This window comes from Cavia porcellus, unplaced genomic scaffold (assembly GCF_034190915.1).
Source record: "Cavia porcellus strain 051 isolate PalLab524CR breed Dunkin Hartley unplaced genomic scaffold, mCavPor4.1 scaffold_7, whole genome shotgun sequence".
Taxonomy (NCBI): Eukaryota; Metazoa; Chordata; class Mammalia; order Rodentia; family Caviidae; genus Cavia; species Cavia porcellus.
Window position 1 is genome coordinate 9,129,728 of NW_026947490.1, and position 22,485 is coordinate 9,152,212.

The 22,485-nt window shown below is 40.0% G+C and overlaps 1 long non-coding RNA gene across 1 annotated transcript; it reads left to right on the forward strand.

Annotated features, from left to right (window-relative positions):
- Positions 1-4,254: 4,254 nt before the first annotated feature.
- On the forward strand, positions 4,255-11,402 carry LOC134476707 (uncharacterized). Its single transcript, XR_010048515.1, has 2 exons — positions 4,255-4,514; positions 8,561-11,402. It is a non-coding gene; the product is annotated as an uncharacterized LOC134476707 (long non-coding RNA).
- The last annotated feature ends 11,083 nt before the right edge of the window (positions 11,403-22,485 follow it).

The following is a 22,485-nucleotide window of genomic DNA, read 5'->3' on the forward strand; positions in this document are numbered from 1 at the left end:
CTTAACCAGTGTCACAGCTAGTTAGTGGCAGTGGTTGCCAGGTCTCTTAGCAGCTAGACGAACATTCATTCCACTAGGTCTTAGTGATTTGCAGTACTTTAGGGAGAATGGAAGTTGTTATTTCAATATTCATTAAACTAGAAGTATGTTGGAATTTAAATGGCCTTAGTTTTAAATGCAGAATGCTCCACTGCCTTTCCCAAAACTCACCCCAGATTTTTCGCAATTATATATTCTTCATTCTTCCACTCATTTCACAAATTTATTGAACTATTATTGCTATGCAGCCTGGTTTTAAGTTGTAGGGTTAGAAATGGTCTTGTGTTTTCCACACGAAGTCTACATTAAATAAATAATTAGAGCCCCCATTCTAATTATGCAAAGTGGGATAATTGAGGCACTGTAAAGGGTCAGTAAAGGCAGTTCAGACAGCTCCCAGCAGAAAAAGCCAACGTTAGGATGTGAAGGATGACCAAAGATGGGTGACAAACAGTGACACCTATATTCCAGCAAAACGATAAAGCAGACTGGGTGACTACAAGTAAGGGGAGAAGAGAAGAGCATGTGTTGAAGGTGGCACACTTCTTCTGGGCGCACTACCTGATTGCTATGGAAGATATTCCTTCCAGCCCCCATGGGAAAAGATGTTTAATTAGGAGATGATGTGATTAGGATTGGGCTTGGGGGGCATAAAAATCTTCCTGTCCTTCCTCATAGTCTTGTTTCTGAAGACAGGAGGTTGAATAAAGCATTAAAAGGAGTTCAATGGTGAGGTCATTGCAAGCAAAATGGGAAAACACAGTGGCAGAGGGCGGAAGCAGTAGACACCAAAACAATGGAGAGATGCAGAGAAACTTGGAAGACAGCCCTCAGTGGTGCTGGGATACAGTGAGGGAGAATAGAAAATTGACACCAAACTGATGACTAGAAGGATGGTAATTACCATTCCCTCAGACAAAAATAACTAATGAAAGGGCTTTTTTGAAGGAAAAAAGAGACTATAAAGAATCAAGTTTGGGATGGGTTAAATTTGAGTTGCCTGGAACCCTTCTTAGTGGATAGATTAAGTAGGTAATTAGATATTCTAGCCAGGGACTCCAGACAGAGATATGGACTAATGGTGGAGTGTCAGGAGCCCTAAGCATGGCGATGAATGAGACCTCAGGGGAAAGCATGTGAAGTGAAGAACAAGAGAACTTAGAAGAAATCCTCATGGAATCCAGTAGCTAAGGGTAATGAAGAGACAACAAAGGAAACAGAGAAGCCATCAAAACAAGAGAAGATGAAGGTCACTGTGGCATTATGGCTAATGTCTTTTAAAATCATCATTAAAATATATAAATTTCTTTTCTATCCCATACCTCTATAAACAGAACCCAATAATGGCATGCTCAAAAGAACATCCACTGATATTTTCTGGTCGTTAAAGAATCTCACCTAATGGTGTAACTATAATATTACGATATCATTGTGTTTTAAAACACTGGCAAAATGTACAATCGCCATTGCAAGGCACTGAAAAAATATTTAAACTTAATTTTTTTAAAGAAATTAAAAATTTCAAGTAATTCTCCCCTACTCTGAAGGGAGCTCAATGAATTTGATCATTATATTTCATCACTTGTTAACTTTTGACCGTACCTTTTGAGAAAGTAATTTTTGGCACGGTGATTCCAGTGAGATCATGTTTCTTCTCTGCAACCAGTTTTATTTAAAATTGCAGCAAGAGAAGGAAGTGAAACTCCTAGAATCATGGTTTTTAATGTTTATGTCTAGTTTTTCCTTTTCATTTGGCCCCTGGGGTGATCTGTCTTCTTGGCAATGAGATGAGCAGTGGTTGAGGATAACCTGGCTGCAGGCCTATCAGTTCATTTGTGATCAGAGTTAATTTGGCTACCCAGGTCAACAAGTCCTTTCTTCCCCATTATGTGTATTTTAACAGAAGCAGTTGGCTTAAATGCATAACCTTTTCAGAAAGAAGAGGGAAGGATTTCTGAAATTGGAAGAGGAAGTAAATCTCAGACAAATTCTGTATCATTCCTCTGTCATCAGAGGAAACTGCCTACAAATGAGGTATCATGAGTATTCACCTCCTGTCTCAATCAGGGGTTTGAATTCAAAATGCCAGAATTCTATTTCTGGAGAGGATTTTGCTAGTACACTAAAGGGTGCTGTCCTCTATGTTACTATAGAGCTCTGAGAGGCAACACTGCATTTTTAATACCTTGTTTCAGATGTTCTGCTATCCTAGGTCTTTTCCATTCGGCAGGCATTTAATAAGCAACCTCTGGACGCAAAGCAGAGCAGAATTCTCTGGATGGTAGAAGATAATACATAAAATGGAAGGGTAGGGAGAAGTCCAGAAAGATGTATAAACACTTGGACCTTTGGGATTAAGCATTGCTCTCTTTAGACATTTAAAAACTCTAGATTAATGGAAAACACTCAGAAATCATTATTGATGCATGGGAAACCAGGCCATGACCTTGAATTCACGGAAGGCTGGAAGTTATTCCAAAGGTGGTACAGGAGAACAGACTGAGGGGGAAAGACTGATGCTCAAAACACAGAAACACATTGAGTTAAGATTAACATAGCTCACAGTCATTGTTTGTTTACCACTTCCAAACAACCATACTAAGGATTTTACACAAATAATCTCACTCTAATGTGTACAGAACAACTTTTCAAATATATATCCATTATATTCCATTTCATAGATGAAGAAGTTCAAGTTTAGAGAAATAAAATAAATTACAAAGACACAAAGCTAGGAAGTAGCAGATCCCAGAATGAACCTAGAGCCTAAATTCTGATCCAAGCATGGAATCATCCCCAGGTCTACTGTTACGTCTCCAACAAGCCAGTTCTTAGTCCTGCTCCCAATCCTAGTGATGTAGGGGAAAATATAACTCTCAACCTGCTAAATGTCAGATACGCTGAGTTTGTGTCCCCTGAAATCAAAGAACAAATTCCAAAGGACAATGGATAGTAAGAGTAGAAACATTTTTATTGGGGAATAGAAATGGCTACTGAGAGACAAGAGGGGTCCCAAAAGTCAGTTTCCACCAAGGTCCTTTGTCTGCAGTGATTCATACAGCAAAGTTATGATGTGGGTACAATGTAGATCAAACTATAGTCAACCTACAGGATTACAAGTATAGCGGCTTAGCTAATATTAGTCCAGTAGGGAAGCAAGTTACCTAGCGAGGGTACATTTGGGGCAAGGGATGGATCCGGATGATCTGGTCTTCCACTTTGGTGACTGATGCCTCTCTGGACTTTCTGGGTCAGGTAGTGCTAACTATAGTATAATTGCAAGTTGCTGCTCATCCCATAGGGAGCCATGTGGGCCTGGCCAGTGCATCTTTATCTTGAGGCTTGGTCATCTTCAGATGCACCTTCAGACATAATTCTGATGTCTTTACTCTGACTGTTTATAAATTTCTGTCTAACTTCGCTGCCTATAATACCATGGTCTAACAGTCTACCAGAAACACCAGAAAGTATCTAGGAATCATGAAACCTTTAGAAACCCAAAAACACATTTTAATTTTAAGTCAGAAGGGGAAAGTATGAGGATAACAATAAGTAGATGGTAGTGAATTCAGTCTGAATTGTGTTAATCCTTATGTTAACGCTATCATAAACTGTATTTATTCATCTACTTTTATGGAGTAAGGCATCCTGCAATGCAATTCAGGGTCCGGGAGAGTCAGAATGGCACAGCTACTAGTTCCTTGAATCAAGAAAACTGTAGACTGTCCCTTTCTAAGACCTTTCATGATCCCAGTCACACATGGGTTAACTTTTCTCCTTTAACATAATAACATGATAATAACCAACCATGGCCTCCACCAAGTGCCATGAATGCATATAAACACTTTACGTGCATCCTTAACAAGTACTGTGAAGGAGCATTTCATAAACTCCATTTTAGAGAGAGCACTGACTTTCCTCTGATTTACATCTGATTACATAAAAATACTGAGGCTCCCTACAAGGTGATCACCACTCTCCCCACCCCAGAGTCCTCCTGGACTGGCTACCCTCATGCAAGCAGGTGACCAGACATGTGTACCTTAACAGAGGTACTGTATCAGGCTCTGCAAATATCAGAACGGAAAAATAAAGCATCTCTGCCAGCAAGTTCCTAACAGTGTGATTCGCGATGAGTCTAACACGTAGTTCCTGTATATTCAGCTTTCTGTTTTCTTTGCCAAAGAAAACGCTATGTTGTCTGTGTAATATCCATTTGCATCAGATGGAGGCCTGAGGCAGGGGGTGGAAAATGGGATCTCCTTATGAAGAGCCCTCTGCCTCTTGGGTTCATCTCCCCACCCCAGCAAAGAACGCAAGGAGTGAAGTAAGGCTTTCTGAGAACTGAAGATCCCTCTAGCACACAATGAGGAACTCAGAAAATGAAAGTAAAGCAAAGAAGAGGCTTTAGTTATAATATCGCACAGGAGGAGGAACTGCCAAACAGGGAACTATGTGGCAGGGGCAAACTCAAGGTGAGCTTCTCCATGTGGTCTTTGTTCTGTCCATATTTTCAGAGGTAAGCTGTTCCCTAAAAATGTCTGTTTTACTGAGTGGTATAATCTAGAAGGATCAGGGTCTTAGCTTTTGTTTCAGGAGGGAGCTAACATTCAAGGGGTCTAGGGGTACACAGGCGGATGTATGCAAAGGGCTCACAAAGGGCAACTTCTGCAGGTACATCATGCCCAGTAAGCGAATGGTCACTCTCATCCTTTTCACCACGTCCGCCACACAAGCCATGCCCTATCTGCCAAGTAGTATCCCCAAACCGTCCCTCCATCTGGAACTTCATTTTGCTTTGCTGGTCTTTGGTTAATAGTTGACACTTGTGTTTTTGTTCATCTGGGGGTGGTTTAAAGTATTGCACAAAAATTCACAGCCCTCTTGTTAGTGCATAATTATCATAAATAGTTCTTATCCAAACATTTCTATACTTTTCCATAACGAATTAATGGGAGTGAACCCTAAAGGATTAATTAAATACAACTCACTTTGCTACATGTTTTAGATGTAACTCATATGAGCCATAATACAAATAATAAAGTATTACTTCAACCTTTTGTGCAATGTAAAAACAGTCCGGTTTTCAAAGACAAAATTTTGTTCCTTCTGTCACTATTGGCATTCAAAGATAAAATCAGTTTGATTGTGCATCTATTTTTACTTTCCAAGCAGAGAACAACTACACGCTCTGCCCGATATCATTAAGATAACTTGAGGATGATTAATCTTATGTTGACAAAAGGGAGAAATTCGTCATTGTGACCAAATAAAGCAACCACACTGATTGTTAAAATTCCAGCCACTTCTACTTCACCCCGTGGTTCACTGCTGTTAAAACACTCTTTCATATAAATCTATGCACTGTCATGCATCTAATTTGTAAACTCTTTATTTTACTACTGAAACTCGAAGTTCATCCTTGAGTAAATTAGGGAGTGCAAAAAGTAAGTCCTTTATTATTATTATTATTAATAATAAAAAATCTCAACCTAATTTCCATTTGCATTAGCTTTCAAAATTATTTTTATTTTGACTCTAGATATATACTACTTGACTGATCCTTTCCTTAACAGTACATATTTAAACTATTTCAATATTGTTTGTAGGAAAATTTTCCCTTCCTAGCTAAATAATTAGCATATTTAACAAAACCATTTTTTGTGTAACACTAAAGACCAAGGCAATTGCCATCATTTGTATGCACACTTAAACTAGCACTGGGAATGTGACCTTCATTTAGGCACTGAATAATGTTCTAAGCTTTATCCATTCTGCCTGCTAATCACCACAGCTACACACAGTGTCCTGTTGGGCAACTGAATTATAAGCAAAAACTAAGTTGGCTATGGGCCAGGATATAGCTCAATGGCACAGCGCCTGCTCGGCAAATAGAAGGTCCTGAGTTCTATTCCTAGTACCCAAAGGAAAAAGAAATTATGTATTAGCCTTGTCTATATATTATCTTATAATTGAAAACTAACAAAAGGAAAAGATGTTGAATGAAACAGACAGGTTCTGGCTAGATATTATTGGTGGGAGGAGAGTAGAGTCTGGTGATAAAGAAAACTATTAAAGCTTGTTTCTATGTTTGTTACCTTATTTGAAAAATGTAGTGCTATATTAACAAAGTTAAAACTTTCCCCCCAAACAACACAAGAGATTGCTAAATATATTTTACCAAAAATAAAAATATAAAAATATAGCTCTATAGTACTAATATTATGAGTACTATGGAAGAAATTATATCAGATTATAATGCATAAATCTGTACCCATTTATGCTACTTCAGATGGAATATTTTAAACTTTCTAAGGAGATCCTAGAAGGAACAAGAAAGAGATATGAAATTTTTTATCATTGGAATAAGTCCCATCGTGAAATTTCAAAACAGATGATGTGCAATTTTCAAAATATGAGTTTTGAGGAAATTGGGTTTTTTTGTTTTGCTGTTTTGTTTGGCACTCAGGATCAAACGCATGACCTTGTGTATTCCAGACATATGCTTGTACTACTGAGCTATATCCGCCACCCCAAAGATAATGAGGTTTGAAAGGGAGGCATTGCAGGGGTGAAGAGAACCTGGCCCATAAACCAGAAACAAAAAGCACATATTCTGCACTAGCTGCAATTAAATAAATATTCTAGATCAACAGTAGTTTTATCTCTGCTGACTACTTGCACACTAACTTGATAAAAGAATGATTTTATAATACGTATTAATGTAGTTGTTATGGCTTGTGTCTAGATGTCCCCCCAGAGCCTCATGCAGTCATGGGGCAGGCTTCTAGAGTTTCTGATTGATTCATGGTCCAATGCTTGGATTCTGGGTCTGAGTGCTACATCCCCCCTAGGACGAGAAGTCTCCTTACAATATAAGGGAGGGAAGAGGATTGCTCCCTGGCTTCTCCCATGTGCTCTTGTTGCTTTTGCTGTCTTTCACCACCTTGAACTGTTGCCCCTCTGCCATGTCACCCTGCCTTGAAGCCAACCAATCACAGACTTTGTTAGCTCCACAAACTATGAGCTAAACAAACATTTCCTTCCTTAATTTTGGGCAGTGGATACTTTGTTCCAGCAATAAGAGAAAAGTAACTAAAAGTAGTTAGAAAGAAAATAATAAATCACAGTTCTTTGCTGCCTAGAGGTTTACATATTCTACCCTAGAATGGAAAATTCAATATCATCAGAAAATATAAATGAGAAGCCACTTAAAATTCTCAGTTCATTACATATGATATACATTTGCTTTTCCAGTTCTTTGCAAACATCACATATATACACACACATAAAAACCATGTAGTATATAGAGATAGATATAGGTATAGATAGAAATATAGATCTGGCCATACTATGAACTCATTAGAACATAACTTTAATAAACTAAGCGTACCAGTCATATGTGTTTGTGAATGTAGGTATACATTCATGCAGGTAATTATATAGAGAGTATATATGCTCATATGTCATATGTACATATAGTCACATAGAATCTAATTATCCTGGTATGGGTTCAGCTGACCAGAATCCTGTTTTAATGAGTCCAAAGTCAGTACTTATCCACTTCTGTTCCATGCCAGGAATGGCACTCAACTTTCTGGCAAACTAAATCCTAATGGCAAACTTAGGTGAATCACACCAACAGGCAGAAACTGACAAGTGGTACAAACCATCTACAACATAAAAGGGAGGGGGAAACAAAGAGCTAATTACCAGACCTGATGAAGACAACTTAAAAAGTCCATTTGGACAGTGATATTTTCTTTGATAAGACTTTCTGGCTTTTTATGGTATGAAGTATAACTTACATCACTAACCTGCGACTTTGGAAATTGAAGAAAAACCATACCACAGTGTCACAGATCTAGACTTTAAAGAATGAGAAGTATTTTTAAATTATTTCCTGAGCCATCTACCTTTATAGTGCAGGCCAGTTAGATGTTCAGATTAAAAATCCTTAGCTCAGGAGGATGAAAGAGAACCAGATGGAAGAGCAAAAGCCCAGGCAGTAAGAAATAAGATCTCAGTGAGACCATTTGTGGTATTTTAATTACTTTCCTTGGTGAGACAAAAAAATTCAATACTCAAATTTAAAGGAGGAAAGGTATATTTGGCTCATGGTTTGTGGAGGGTTCAGAACAATCTGCCGGCTCTGAGGCAGGTGGCACAGCAGAAGGGCGTCACCAAGGATAAACCATCCATGGCAAAACAGGGCAGATAGAAGCAGCAAGCATGTGATAAGCAACAAGTCCCCCGCCATCCTGCTTCTATTCTTAATATCTTATCTAGGCTACCTCACCTTTGGGCAGACAGCATTCACACTTAGGGTGAGGGAACCTTCATCAGAGCAAACACTACACCAAACCCATCAGTGGACTAATTTAGTAATCTCACAGCCTTGATCCAAGCATCACACACTCTAGATTTAGCTACCTCCAAATAGCTCTGCCTATGAGTGCATGAATCTTTGGGAGGGACATCTAGACCCAAGCCATAACACATGATGTGATCTTTTTACTAGGAGGAGCATCAAAAGGATCTGAGGAAATCTTAGCCAGCAACAAAAACTGTCTCTTGAAATCAGATTTCTCTAGAACCTAGAACAGCTGCGTAGGACAGTGGGGAGCCTGCACAGGAGAAGCAAGAGGGAAGTTGGCTACATTTGGTGAAATGCTGCTAAAATCGTCCAGAGCTTGTAGAGCCCATTGAAATTTACAGGAACTCAAAAAACTCTAATAAGGCTCTTGAAAACCAAGGAGAATAATAGAATGGACAGAGTTGAAAGTGAACTTCCAAGAGGCAGAAATATTTTAACTGTCTTATTGTCCCAGACAAGGAACCAATAGCATCAATAGCGAGTGCTCTAGTACAGGCTGAGAAGACACACAAAGGCCGAAAGAGTTACTGCTGTGTTTTTTCTGCTCGAGTCTACAAATTAAGAAGGTCATTAGCAGACAGTTAGCATCCAGCAAGGAGTTCTTCAGCACCTGTCACAAGAGCATCTTCATCCACAAGCTGTACTGTCAATGTCAAGGTGACAGATTACATAAATCAGACTGGTCCAAAATAATTAGAGCAAAGCCAGGAACACAGTGCATGCCGGCCCAATCACCGGAACACTCAGCCACTGCGAGCTGTGAAGAAAGAATTACGGAGCTGCAAATGAGACTTCTGCATCAAAAACAGGACAGCACAGCAGCAGCACTGGAAGTTGAACTCCAGTTCTGACGTTAAAAAAAAAAAAAAAAAAAAAAAACCTAGCCATAAAATCAGGCAGCTATTCTCCCATAATGAAAGAAAAATACAGGCAAATGCAGCAGCAGAAGAAAGCAATTAAATGGTATGCTTCAGGACAGCCATCAAGGCCATTAATAGCAATTCATGTGTTTTGTGTGTAGTATTATGTACAAGATATTGCAATTTCTATATAGTAAAATGATCTATTTTTCACTTCATTAATCGGAAAACATGATCATTGTGTGGGAAAAAAAAGAAGTGTCCTCATTTTACATGGCAACCAAGATGTAACTGCATCTCCTCGAGACTTTATCGCAGTTAAAAGACACACCGCAGCCCATTAGCCCATAGACTGTGGATTATTATAATAAATACTTAAAACCACTTATCAAAATAAAAATCCAAAGTATGCTGTGCTATGCAGTGGGCCTGATTTTTTAATCAGAGTCTCCCACTTGCTAATTGGAAGTACTCAGAACTCCAAATGACTCATCTTATCGTTGGTGAGAATTAAAAAGGTTTTACACTGGAGATGCTTTAACACTTTTTCCAACTAGGTCACCCTCATTAAACTAGCTTTGAAGCTTCTATTGCAGTTTCCTTCCTATATGTCAGTTCAAGAAAGGGGTTTGTAGACACAAGAAATCTGGGCCCTGCAGCTGGTGGGTGACCCACCACATTGGTTACCACAGAATATGGGCAGCATACACAGAGCTCACTTGCCAAAGGGAAGAAAATCAGTTTACTCCAGGAGATTATTAAGGCTGTTTGATTTTATTTATTTTACAATCTACTACACTCCCGCCTGACAAACAAGCTGGCTTATTTTATCTTTGTACATGCTTATTTATAAAGGTGTGCTACACAGATACCAGACAAAGAGGATTGTCAATAGATGTGCTCAGGTTTCTGTTGTTTCGTTTTGCTGTTTTTAAATTTTTGCTGGAATGTTAATGAGGTTGGAAAGCTACTGTGATGTCCAGGACCGAAAACTGCATTTTGTGCTGAGTTTTTTCGTTGAGTCTCACATAACAATAACAGACAATGGCAAATACACTCAGAGAGGGGAAATGGACAGGAAGCCCTGGGATAAGAACACAGAGAAGCCCAGGAAGCAGAAATCCACTTAAGAAAAAGACATTCACTTCCTTTTAGGGCAAAGGAATAAACATCAGTAACATCCAATAGTTAAGAGAGTCCACAGACTAGGTAATCAAAGAATGTATCTGTTCTTCAAACACAGTGCCTTTTCCTGCCACTCTGGATGCCCTCTGAGGCCACCAGCTGGCAAGGGCAGAGATAAACACATTAAATCTAACTACTTTCTGCAAACATTCTGTTTGAAGATCCAAAGAAAATCATCCCAAAACCTCCTGGAATCCGCCATCTGCCAGGTCCTGTGACTGAGGGCAAAGGTAACTCACTCCGAAGGCTGAGATAATTATTTCTCAAGGCTTAGTAATTAGGACAGTTGTCTCATTGTCAACCAAGCTCCCCTAACATAGCTCACATGAACCGACTCCAAAGGCTCTTCTCAGGACCCAAGAGAAGGTGCAGAAATCGCTCGACAGCATTTCCCTTTTTCCAAATTTTGAAGGATGAAAGACAAGGTCTTGACTTTTACGTAGAAAATTCTACCCCCACAGCCAAGGGAACACAGCAAATTGAAGAAACAATGAAGACAAAACTGCTAGATTCTGGCAGTGTTTCTGCTCTCCTATTTGAGCATGAAATGGATTTAAGTTCCTTCTGGTCCACAAGGCTACATTCCAAAGCACCTCCCTAACAATCGCTGACTTATGAACACTCTTCCCCATAGCGACACTTCCACAAAGAGCCCTGCAATTATTAAGAAAAGCAAATGAAAGGAGAAGCAGTTGTTATCCCAGCAGGATGAAAAGACAGTTAGACGTTGTCATCACAACGCTGGCTACAGTATTGAAAAATATGTAACTATCTGTTTGTGTGTGTGCTCTCTGATTACACTGGTCTGTAATTCAGTATTGGCCTTGTGTGTTAGATTTAATTTTTTGCATTGATTCCATAGGAGATGTGTCTCAAAAGTCCCAAGAGAAGAAAATTCCTTCACTGAGTTCTAAGTCAATGTAATAAAAGACTATCACTGAGTTTCTTTCTTTCTTTCTTTCTTTCTTTCTTTCTTTCTTTCTCCTCAGAATTGTCTGTGGCTTCGTTCTTCACCACCACAGATGGGTTCCTCTGTATTTTATTGTTTATAGCTGGTTTGCCTTCCCAATCCACAGCTACCTTTTCATATTTCTCACTTTTGTTGGCTCACTCATTTTTGTACTAAGCAGATTTCACTAGATGCATAGATTCTCTCTGTTCCTATAACATTTTTTACATATTTACATCATAATCCTCTGTCATCTGTGCACTTAGTGGTCTTTTTCTTATGCCTGCTTCTGGGAGACTTGAAAACAGAGATGGGGACAGGATACCACAGCACAGGGCTGGGATCACCATGTGTGCCGAGTTAAGTTTATCCTGAATGAGGAAATTTCAAAATATAGACGGTGGGGATTGATTGCTCTGTCTTCGTTTAGACATCCTCTCTACGTTTACTGACTGGCCACTGAAAACACTGACTTGATTGTACAATTACATTTACACCACTGTGCTTTTTAACTTCAGATACTTTATGCATTCTTTAATAAGGAAATTATGGAAACTCAAGGCTCAGAGTGTCCTTACAGATTACTTCAGCCAACATGAAGCTTCACTAATTAAACTCTCCTCTTTTTTTTTTTAAATCAGTACCGCCTACTTGCAAGGCGAGTGCTTATCCCACTGAGCTAAATCCCCAGCCCCAAACTCTCCTCTTTCAAGGTAAAGAAAACAAATCCCACAAGGGTTGCTTTGTCATAGTTTAAAGTCATGGACATTTCTGGAAGTTTTAGAAGGAAAACTGTGACTGTGATTATGCAATTAATAGCTAAAATGCCTGGATTCGAGGTCTGAGCTGAGTGAGAATGGCTGGATTCCAACTCCAACTTCCCCACTCAGCGATGAGTGTAACCTCAAGCATTAGTCTTCCAATGGCTCAGCTGGAAGTCAGACTGTCTCAAGGTGATCAGGTTTGTATGGAGCTTGAACAGATAAAGGGAATAATAACTTAAAAGACCCAGCTCCACCGAGTTACACTATGCAAGCTCTCAAGGTCAGTTCTGCTTCTTCTTATTAAGCTGTATCAGAATCCCACATAGCACCAGAGAAGACCCAGTGCAGAGACACACTGGGGTGTAAACCCAGGTTTCTCCTTCACCTCTCTACACAAGCACAAACACCCTCACTTAGCTCTTCACTCTCTATGCAATGCAGAGTGCATCATAAGCTCCAGTAAACACTGGCATCCATCTCACCTTAACAAGAGCCTGGTTACCACCCCCATTGCCTAATCCCGGCTCTGTCTGTGGGTCTCACACTCGGATATTCATATCCATCCCATAATAGTAGCTACTACAACACTAATATTTATTGAATGTTTATAATTCACTTTACAGCTTTCGTCTTATTTAATCCTCAAAGCAGTTCATTAAGGGGCATAATCATTAACTTTGAGTCATAAGATTATTAACTCTTTTGTTCAAATTAGAAAACTTAACCAACGGGTGGTTAAGTAGCTTACCCAAAATCACACTATCAATTAGTTGTGTATCATTTTAAAAGTTGTATTAAAACACAAAACCATGGAGTGAAAGATCTGTTAAAATAAATGTATTTTTAAATTGTGACAAATTACCAAGTGGTCCAAGTAGATTGTCTTCCACATACATATGATATATATGATATATATATCATATATATATATACATATGATACAGATGTATATATATACATACATATGATATATATATCATGAAAAGGATTATACAAATTTATAAAGGGGAAAAATTTGAAGCTCTGTACAAGTAAACCTGAACAACACTATAGTATATTGTGTGTGTGTGTGTGTGTGTGTGTGTGTGTGTGTATTTGGGGGTGGGGGGACAGGGCTTTTCGCACTATGTCATTAAGTTCCCCTATGCTGGGCTCAAACCTGCAAGCCTCCTGCCTCAGCCTCCCAAAGTTCTGGGATCATAAGGTGAGTGGCGCCATATTCAGTTTAACCTTCTGTTCTTTATATGTTTCCTGGTTCTTCTATTTTATTACAGCAACTGTTAACAGACTAAGACATCACCCCACTGCCCTTTCCTTGATTGATTTCAGCCTATCTTTCTGACTTCACCTTATGTCTAGCTCCTTAGGGAGCCTGGACCTGCCTGCGCACCTGGACCAGGCCTTCTGTTAAATGTGTCTCTAACTTTTGCACCAGGCTCTTTTCCTTCCCCCACGTACGACTCCACATGCACACCTTAGGTGCTGTCTGTAGTCATGCTTGCTCCGGCCACGTGTCGCGGTGTGCTGTGACTGACGGAGCAGCCAGGTCTCCTCTCATCCAGAATGGTACCTGCCATTCCGCAATATTTATGACGAGGGTGAACAAACTCATCTAAAATTCACAGCGAACCTGTTGTTTTGCCTGAGGACACAGAGCAAATGCAGTCACAAATGTCAGGTCCCTCATCAGAGACCAGCTCACTGAAGCCCCGTGGTTCTCCATACCCCGGGGCCCTCCCCCAGACAATAGCTGATGTTCATTTCTAAAGAACCGTAGAAACGTATGTAATTGATTTGAAAAATGAAACGTTTTTTCTAGGTGGGATTGGATCCTTGTGATGAAATTTTAAAGGAAAAGACTCATTAAAAAACATTAATGAAGGGCATAGTTTAATAAAGCAAATTTCTACTTCCATTCCAAAGGGGGTTAAAAAATCACACCACCTGGTATAAACTGAGAGACAACTCACCATGCTAATGACATGTGCAAATACGAATAATGAATACTCAAGAATAGCAAAATAAAAACCAGTCTTTTCTCTTTCTGATGTTTGCTAGGATTTTGAGGAAGTCTGCATTACTGTAGCAAACTTTTTCAGGAAAAAAGAACAACAGCTTTTGATACTGAAAGTGTCTGTCCATGTTTGAATGAAACCAGAAGAAAAAAGGAGGAGAAAAAATAAAAAATAGACATCTTCCAAGCCAACAGAGATTCTAAACTGCTTTAACATAAATAGACCAGAATATATGATATTCAGAAAGCATTAGAAAAATTGGCCTCGTGGAGCCAAACAGGATCCAATCATAAAACAAACACTGTCGGAGAAAAGAGATTCTACCCAAAGCAGGAGAAATAGCTGCTCTGGGAAGGATGGGCAAAAAAAAAAGGAAAAACAGGAAAAAAATGTTTCTCCCCCAAAACCACAGCAAGGAAGACTGGACACAGCGCCCGTGGACGGCTGCCACCCAGCGTCCACTGTGGATATTACAGCACCTTCTAAGGATTTTATTACAAGGACTTCAGGGAAAACCACTTCTGAAAAATTTCAAATCTAGAGATTGTGCCCTGATTTATTTTATTTTATTTTTTAAGATCATTCCACTCATCAAACAATCATTTGAAAAACTTAAAAAAAAATTTCCCTGAATACTGGCTTCAGAGGCCAAATAGAATTAATAGTAAATTGAATGGTCATGCTTTATGAAATTAAACTTGATTTTTGTTTCTCTGCTCTCTTTAAAACTGTTCAATGAGGCTGTGTCATGCCCTGGTCCAGGATGAAAATTCACGTGACCCAAAACCTCTCCAGTTATGCACTGGTCGGAATTTGACCTAATATTAATAGGGTGCAGTGGTCCCAGCTGGGGCCAGAGTTTGCAGAACGCTGGCTGTTGAAGCAGGATGGAATGTGCTCTCCCTGTCCTGGAGTAACGTTGCTGGCTCTTCTGCCATTGACTAGCCTCCATGTCTGAACCCTCCAAGAATGCCACTCCAAGAGGGAGTAGAGGTAAGGCAGGCTAAGTCAGCCTGATAGCTGAAAGTGTGCTTTCCTCCAGAGAAGACAGAATTGTTCCTGCAGAGGCTGCCTTTGAACAAGAACCACAGCACCACTTCTCTGGGTCATTAACCCCGCCCACCTCTCTGCTTTGTCAGCTTTGAACTTGCCAGCCCATTCAATCACATGAGCCAATTCTTTGACCTAAATCCCCCCTATTTGTGTATGTATAATCAAGAGCATATATCTCTGCATCTATATCTATTGGCTCCATATCTCTGGAAAATCCTGATGGGTAAACCTGCTCTGTTGATTCACAGTGAGAAAGGAAGCATCCCCCATGCTTAGCCCCAAACTGCTAGCCCCCCAAATTCTCTTCAGGAGCCTTTCTCTTCCAGTCTTCTGAGGCCCTTCTCACTGGGTTCTGGTTGAGGAGGAACCATCGCCTCCTCTTCTCCTGGCTACAAGTGGGACTCAACATTCTCCAAAGCATCCCCTCCCACCCCCTCCAAGTCCTCCTGTAACTCCCACAGAGTAAGGAATCTGAGTGTCATAGCCTGGACTAGGGCACCTGCTCTGTGCATTGTGGTCCAGCACTCAGACAATGCCCGTCCTTCCTACTCATCCCTCACCTCTCAAATGAGCTCTGCTGTTCGGGGAAGCAATGGACCCAGTCCCACGAAGCAGATGATGTGTACAGCTGTCACACTGGAGTCGCTTTGCAAAAGCACAGTGGACACCATCCAAAATTTGATTCTGACATACAAGCTATTGGCAGTGCACACAAACCAAAAAGAGATGCAAGTGTTTACTATTCACATAATCAAGCTTCCAGGGGAGAACTGAGTAACCCCCAAAGGAACTAGCTGAAGACAATTGGAAGAGAAGACTAGCTTAGTATTTTATGGTGAACAGGGGGTGGTGCTGGGTTCAGCAATTCTTGATCATAGACAAAGGAAGGGTGAGCCTTGAAAGATGTCAGCAGTCAAACATCAGAAACCAAGTTAGGCTTTATTAAACACAGCCTGAGGCGAGAGTTTATGTGCTGCTCTTTGACTGAGAACAACATAGTTCTAGGAAGCAGAAATGAAGGATCAAATAAATCAGGAAAAGATTGTCTGTCTAGAAAAGAAGGTAGCAAATACAAGTATATGTGCCTGGGTGCAGACTAACCTAGGTGACTGCTAGTGTCTTCAGAGAGTGCTGCAAACCACTGTTCCCAGGAATGCCCTGCCACAGAAGGGAGGGAGAAGCATCTGTGCATGAATCCTCATCTCCTGCCCCACAAGTTAACCTCTTCCTCCAAATGCCCATGTTGTACCTGTGACCAAAATGAGAATCCTGTAATATGCCTTGCACCCAGGGCATCAGGACAATCCCAGAGCCTGAACTGAGAGATACAGTATGTCCAGAAAACACTGTCAAATCTAGGACAACAAATAGGAATGAATGCATTGTGGTGGCAAGCCCTGTGCCATTTGGCAGCTGCAGCAAGAGGACCAGGGACCAGAATCCCACTGGCAGGAGGATGCCACTCCTACAAACAGCAAAGCAAACATGTAGATCCTGCATGAAGCACATGCAGAAACCAGTGATGAGCTTTATCCTCCCTTTAATTGACAATTAGCTGTGGCATATAAACGTTCCTTGATTTATGCACATAAGATTTGTGGGGAGCAGCTGAGTGGGAGAGGTGAGCCATGTGAACCAGTCGCTGGGACTAGAGCAAAGCCAGTCCCGCTAGTGTCTGGCCTTGTGGGTGTCCCTGTTGACTACAGCATGGTGAGTTCTGGGAATGTTTCATTTTCAGTGTTATCAGCAAAACACTGAGATTTTGCACTTTGGGCCCTTTTATGCAATGCGTCCTCTTTCACCGTGTGTAGAAAAAAACACAGATCGTGCTGGTTTGTCACTGCCTGGCCATCAGAGAGGTCAGGTCCCACCTGGTCCCAGCTTTCCTTTTAGCATGTGTCCAGTTATTTCTTAATCTCCCATCACCCCTTCTCAGGACCCCATTGGCTGTGCAGGTCATGGCAAGGATTCAATCATGTCCCTCCCTGCAAAAATCCCGAATTAGAAAGATCTTCCAGTGAAAATGTGTTTAATACCTCTACCCTAGAAGCTTATCCTATCCTATGTTAAACTATGCCCAGAATGCTTATATTAAGCTCCAGTTGATTAATATCATCCAGCAGTCTATGTCTTATAACTTAAAACTGTTAAATATCTCGTGTAATTCATCGATGATTGTACAGAAAATGAAAGACAAAATGGCAGTGTGAGCGCTCCCCATAGCCATACATATGGCTAATGTATGTTTGAGTGTGATTTCTACTCAGTGCACATCAGCTTCCCAACAACATAAAATCGGAAGACCATAAGTCAAAGCCAGACAAGATGGGAACCATCTGTGCGCTGCAGACTAGCAGCCATTTGCCCTCGTGATCCTGCGCGGAGGGAGCAGCGGTTTACTCCCACTGCCCAGCAACACAGCAGAGTGTCACATTGCATTTTGGTGGCCCAGGAAAAGACCGACATTCCAAAGTACAGTTTCTACTGAATCCATATGGCTGATCCATATTGCACCATCAATTCTAAGTCAAACCATCAGATGTCAGGGGCTGAGTGTGTGGAGTGCAGAGTGGTATTTTGATGCAGGGACTGTGTACTTTATGAAATGCTTAAATCAAAATACTTAGCAGATCTAGCACTTTTTTTTAACATATGTCTCTCTCCCTCTTTATCTTTGTGCACCATTCTGATGCCTAAAATACTGCGCGGGTCAGTAGCAACTAGCAAGAAATAAGGATTGCAAGAGGAGAGACTCATGATGCCCACTGCCTTTACATCTCCCAAGACTCCATTCATTGTAGTCATCTTGTAGTCAATGAGTTCATCCTGCTGTATGATTGATCAGGCAACTTGCTTGTGCTTTCCAGTGGATATAAAATGCATTTCTTTACAAGAAACTGAAAATAAGACCCATAAGACACACTGTCAGCCCCTAATAATGTAGACATAGATGCCTTTGGGTGGCTACAGCAGTTCAGTAATGCCAGCAAGATTTTCCATCCTTCTGGTCTACCAGCCTCAGTCTGGATGCTTTCCTAAATTTTTTTATGGGAGTGGGTGGGGAATTAAATCAACTTATAACAGTGTCTGTTTGTGTCATGTGTGGCATATATTTGCAATGATTACAATTAGCTAGTTAATAAATGTATGATATTACGAAGTTGTCGGTTTTGTGGTAGCACAATCATGCTCATCTTGTAAAGGTCAATAATGATTATTTATTTAATGAAAGGATGTGCATACAAATACATCCAAGCCCCATCTTGTGTGGTGCTAAAAGATACGAAACACATACCAGCCTGATCACTGGCAGTAGATCTGGCCGCTCTTCATCTCACCTTTACTTCTGATGGAAAGACAGAGGCCAAGTTAGTAGCCATTTCACCTTCAAATGACCTTGAGTGCCTCCCAGAAAAGAGGTGCTAAGCGGTTATTGGTGCTTCATGACATATCTGCTGATGGTTAGATGCTGCAAAGCAGGGGAAGTAGCCAGAAGTCAAATAATAGCAATAATAGCATTCCTGATGAAGGAAATGCTACTTGCTCAAGCATGGCAAAAATCTCCAAAGTAAAAAAGAAAAATGCTTCTGAACTTATTTTTCTCATCATATTGTTGTAGGTATTCTGGTTAAGGGCTAAGGATTCGAATATTGACAATTCCTATCTTTGACGCATGGAGTTTTGGCTTCATCCTCACTTTTATGCACTGTTTATTGATTCCTCTAAGTCATTTTTGACTTAAAGGTACTCACCTGCCGCTACTGGTGAGAGAGGACAGAGCATTATGTGTGTCACCAACTGGCTACTTCTACCAACAGCACCACCTTCATCAAAGACACTGAGTTTGTCAAAGAATCTTGAATGCTATTTTATTGTATGTGCTATGTTATTAAGTTTATAGCAAAAACACTCCAACACTAATGACCAAAAATTCCAGGCTGCCTCAGCTCAAAATGCTATGAAACGAAGATGAGATATACTTCATGTGAAGAAAATAGCATATATTTAGCTTTAATTTGCCTCTTCTTGTATGTAAACCAGTAAATTGTAGCTTTAATTTATTGTAAAACGAAAACAAGCAAACAACATAAAAGGTAATCAAAAATACATCAAATGATGAGGCTAAAAAGCTAAGAAAATAACTTGATTTTTAAAATATTTCTTAGCATTCTGCCAAATAAACCAAACCACACACCTCACAATATAGAAGTCCATAGTTCTATCTGTATGCATTGGTTCTTAGATATAATACCTTATATATGTAAGTAGGAACACACTTATGCCTTTGATAATGTAAATTATCATCAAAAACCTTTGATAAAATGTCATCCAGGCTCAATGGCACACATCTGTGGTTCCAACACAGAGGTACCTCCTCAACTCATGAACTTCATTCTTTCCACCATTCTGATCATGAACTATTTTGGATGAGAACCAAATGGAATTCAAAGGTAGGTTCCATGTTGCCCTCATGGGAAAAGATGCTTCAGTCTTCATCAAAGTTGGTTCATGACCAGAATTGTAGAAATAATTAAGTTTGCGACTTGAGGCATCATTGTACTTCAGAGTCTGAGGCAGGAGGATTGCAAGTTCAATACCAGCCTAGGAAATTTAGTGAGATTCTGTCTTAAAATAAAAAATTAAATGGCCTGAGGATTAGCTCAGTTATAGAGTATTTGCCTAGCAAGTGCAAGCCCCCTTGGTTCAGTCTCCACTACTGACAAAAAATGAAGGAGGAGGAGGAGGAGGAGGAAGAAGAGAAGGAGGAAAAAAAAGAGGAAGAGGAAGGTACTATTTCATTAGAAGAAGAGGAAAAGGAAGGTATTATCTCATTAGTCTCTCCAAAATAGCATAGTTAAATGAGGTTCCACTCAGATATGGGCTGTGTTTAAAAGCTACATAACAAGAGAAAGAGTCAGGGTCTCTCACTCATTCATCCCTGCTTTCCTAATAAACAGAACTCCTCTGTACACAGAAATAGAGTATCTGTCCCCCATAAGCCACTAACGGGCTCCCTGTGAGACAGTGCCTGGTCTTAGCTGTGTTCGTCTGCTAACAATCCCCCAGGAGAATTATGCAGCAATCATCCTCTGATTGACTATAGACCAGCGCTCAGGTCATTACCACACCATCCCCGTTATTTACTAATAAATGTCCTCAGCCTTGCACACCATCATAAATCCAGCTCATGGCAGGGATTCTCAGGAGCCCACCTGCACCTCTCTTTCCCTGTCGCTCTCCCACACTATGGATCATTAACCCCTGAGCTGCCAGCAGTTTTGTTTTTTCCACCAGACACTACTCTTTCCTCCCAGGGTTAGAATGGCTTTCATTTTCATGCAGAGTCCATTTCCAATGCACGTCCCCTTCTGGGTGACGCTGATCCTGAAATGCATTTGATTGTTTAATTTTTAGCCCATTCAGTCCATTTGCCTCTTAATTGTCTCTTCCTTGAACCAATTATTCACCCTCCTTTTAAAATCACAGCCATTAATACTCTTCGTGAATAATTTTTTCAACCTACTCCCACAAAAATTCCCTTCAACAAGACCTGTCTCTAAAGCATCTGTACCACAGTTCTACATTCTTCCCTTTAGACAATATCTTTCCTAGACATAAGATCATTTTAAAGTGAACAGAAGTCAAACTTAGTTTAATGCATTCAGTGAAATATTCAACCATAAACTCAAAATTTTATCAGAAATCTAAACGGCCATTTGCCTTGTTTCTTAAGGTTTGTTAAAAAAAAAATTCAGGAAGCATTTTAGTTGCATTTTTTTTCAGAAAAAAAGTCCTGAAAGAAAATGTTGCTAGAAATTAAAATTAGTTCCCAAAGGAAATGTGAAACTCATGCCCTTGAGTGGATAAAACTTCAAGAAGAATTCTTATTTGCCTTGGAGGAAGCAGAGGATGGCTTTAATGACTTCTCTAAGCCTCATCATATCCAACAGTATTATGCCCAAGTGGGGTACAAGTTTGGCTTAATAACAAAAATTAAAATGTGTGTCAGTGAACAGAAAAGCAATTGAGGGCAAATGTAAACTGTCTTTAGGAAAACAAACTTCTGATAGAGCACTGTAAGGAATTCCCATGATCCTTTTTGTATGTCATTAATGATTTCCTTTAAAGATTACTTCTGGTTGTACACTCATTAGAATAGCACAGTTTGTTTACAGGAATGATAAAATATTAATAATCATTTGCACTTTATTAAGTTTAGAGAATCAGTTAAACATTTTAATGGACATGGTTGTAAGGACTTAAGAGAAAATTAGTAAGATATTCCCCTGTCATCATTTGGAAGTACGGTCTAACTTCTTGGCGATATAGTTATTTAACCTCATGAAATAACTAATGAAGTTTCTAAAATGTACATTATCAAAGCTAAGCAATTTGGGATTAAAGAAGAATCGTGTTAATATGCAGAAAGGGTAGAAAAAAAGCATGGAATATGCAAACTTCAGAGTGAAAAGAGATTAAAGAAATCATAACTTGACACACTGCAAATAGTTTTTTTCTTAAAGATAAACTTGTGTTCCGCAGGCCCATTTCAAAACCATACATTCAAAATTTAGATAAAAGGTTTTCACATCCTAATGGAAACTCCTAATGGGTAGGAAGAAACCTCACTAGTCATTTAAGTCAATTGTTGCTCTAAACTTTAATCACTACTTGAATCTTCTACTATTTCCATTAATATAAAAGGTGACTAAACCTCCAGATTACATTACAAAATGTGCCTACATCATAAGCATGCAAATGCAATTTTGTGTTTACCTCATAAAGCACCTAACACTGTTAAACACATGACAGTATAATATTTTCCCCACTCTCTTATATGCTTTTACAAGATAAGGAGGTGGCTCTCCTCATCCTGCCAACTTGGAGTGCTAGCTATACAGAAACACCTCACAGTGTGTCTTACTTTTTACTCGTTGTTGAGACAAAATACCTGACATTCAAAGTTAGAGAAGAAAATGTTTATTTCTTACAGTTCTTGGAGGTTTCAGTCCATATTCACTTGGCTCCGAGCAGCACAGTGGAATGGCGGGCCACCACTCAGGGCTGGCTGCACACAGCAAGGAGCATACAGGCAAGAGACAGAGACACACCTTCTTCCTAGATACATCATCTCCTGGCTCCACCCCAGGGTGGTGAAACACTCACACCACCATCCCAAGCGCTAGATCATGAACCAATTACAAATGCTAGATTTGGTCGTGTCCATAAATGCATGAGGCTT